The sequence below is a fragment of the Notothenia coriiceps genome, unplaced genomic scaffold (assembly GCF_000735185.1).
Source record: "Notothenia coriiceps isolate Sejong01 unplaced genomic scaffold, NC01 NC01_scaffold00037244, whole genome shotgun sequence".
NCBI lineage: Eukaryota > Metazoa > Chordata > Actinopteri > Perciformes > Nototheniidae > Notothenia > Notothenia coriiceps.
In genome coordinates, this window is record NW_011369945.1 from 18,245,965 (window position 1) to 18,248,476 (window position 2,512).

The window sequence follows — 2,512 nt, forward strand, 5'->3', positions numbered from 1 at the left end:
TTCGGGCGGCAGTATACGCCATGAAGTGGTTTGCGGCCTGCCAGTAAACCCAAAGCAGAAGAAGAAGAAGTGACGTCAGCGGCTTCATTTGACTAATCCTCTCTCAGGGAACTTATTCCGGTGTGAACGCGATCTGTACTTAGTTCCATTGGGGTACTAAGTGCTGGGAACTAAGTACGGCAAAGTACTTGGTGTGAAAGCGGCTTATGAGACACATTCCCCTACTTATTATTTGATGTTTTACCTTAAAAAAAACATTTGTATGACATTTGCTAGTATCAAGTCCTCTTCAATACAGAATGACTCATTTTGTAAATCATTTTCCCATTTAGAGTAAAATAGATAATAAAATAGCTTATGCTTTAGGGCGGGGCTACCACTGCATTGTCCAGTCAGGATGCTCTCTGTGTTTTAAAACATGAGTTGTAACATTTTGTTGCCTAAAAATGTGTTGTTGAATATTTAGTCGTACTTTTGCCCTTGTGTCACCATCTTGTTACAGAAAAACAAGATGGCGACGGACAAAAAGACAGACTTAAAGACTTCAAAACCATCGTCTACAAAACAATGGGTTACGTCCCTGTGACTACAACCATTTATTTCATACAGTCTGTGATTTTAGGACAGATGTTTAATGACTCGTTACCTATAAAGTACACCTTGCTGCCAACAAAGCAATTACCACGTGTGTAAAAGTGTTGCAGAGCTGATGCAGGTAGCTGTGTGACTAAAATAGAGTCCAAGCCTCTCCGTCTCGTCTCTCTGGATCTAGAAGTTCAGAACACCTCAAATAACATCTTTAATCAAATCTGACAGCTACACGGGATAAAAATAGCCTCATAGTGAACATTAACGGACACTTTTTAAGAGCCTGATGCGAGCCAATGAGCAGCGAGAACACAGATGACGAGACTTTGACGACGCAATATCCTCAGCCAATCAGGGGGCAGACAGAAAAACTTGTGCCCAATGACATCGAGCGAGCGGTGGCCTTGCAGAGTCACCGCTCCATCACATTCAGACACAGTGACGTAAAAGGAAGGAAATGTCATGTCAACGCTCCTCCCTCCTGACTGCATGCATCTTCCTCTTGCTGTTTGACCTTCACTTCCCTCTGTCCTTCTCTTTCATCCCTTTCTGTCTTTCCATCTCTTCTCGTTTCCTCTTATCTGACTTTTCCTCTCTCCTTCCACCCCTCTGATTTAACTCCCCAATGTCATCTCTCCCTCTCTTCCCTTCTCTGTATTTTCCCAGGCGATGCAGAGGCACACAGAGTTAGACGACATGTCAAGGTCACAGCTTAGTGAAGCTGCATCAGGTATGTCGAGCACACACAAGGTTAAACAGCCTTTCTGTCAAAGATAGGGACTCACACCATGTTTTGGCACGATGGTTCGACTTATCTCCTCACAACATCTGTTTGTGTGTAGCTCGGTTTTAAAACACAGATGGAATATCAGCATAAATATCTGTTGTTTTTTCCAATATGCAAATCAAATATTCTGACTCTGATATGCAAATGTGCGATTCTCCCCAATGTCATGTCAGGAATAAACGCAGTTAATAACATTTATTTAAATTCGTTAATCCTCAGTTGATTTTTTTGGCTCAGTTGTAAATTCGCTTTTTGGAAGCATTTCAAAATGTTTCCTAATTGGTTTGTCTATGCTTGATGGGAGAACAAATTCAATAAAGTAGTAAATTAAGTGTTATTCTAATAATACATTGTGTGTAACATTTACAAGTTATAAATACCAAAGCCTTTTACCCACACGTTCACACTTTGATGAAGTAGAACAGTCAGTGGGATGTTACGGAAAATGGTTTTGAAGACTCGATTTTGGTCACCATTTTGGCGGCCACCATCTTGTTTTTTGGAACCACAGGTGACACAAGGGGTGTTTCTCAATGTCGAGTAAAGCTGCTCCAGAGCCACTATTTCAAGCATACTACGTCATTGAGTGCCGACGAAGGACTGTCCCAATGTCCAGCATACTTGGAATTCTACCGAGCCCGGCGTACTTCGTAGCGAGAAATTTCGAGGCTGCACATGTGTAGATTCCGCGGTCTTAAAATCCCCACAATGCTTTGCACACGGACCAATTTCCCCAAATCTGTGGCAGAAAATGTAAGGCGGGGCCTCTCATATGACGCACACCTGCACACTTGCTCGCCTGTTCCACTCTTCGTTTTCCGAATGCCAGGAAGTATTCTTGCCTAGCTTCTGAAGGACTTTAACGCGTTAATTAAGATTAATTAATTACACAAAAATTAACGCGTTAAAAATTAAACGCATTTTAATCGCACTTATTTTTGTCACCGCGGAACGTTTCTCACTGGATGAGTTTCGGGGGTACCGATTATACTGGAGCACCAACTAACGTTCATTACTTCAGACAACAACAAACCACAGTGAACAATAGTCAAACGTGAACGAAGAAGACTGATGAGACCGCTTTGGTTGGCCCCGTGAATGGGACATTTTGTTTTAAAAAACGGTACGGATGGAAGC

At 42.2% G+C, this 2,512-nt stretch overlaps 1 protein-coding gene across 1 annotated transcript in view; it reads right to left on the reverse strand.

The window, feature by feature from the left end:
• LOC104965378 (delta and Notch-like epidermal growth factor-related receptor) overlaps positions 1-2,512 on the reverse strand; it is a 41,497-nt gene that overhangs the window by 31,705 nt on the left and 7,280 nt on the right. The gene's annotated exons all lie outside the window — the stretch shown is intronic.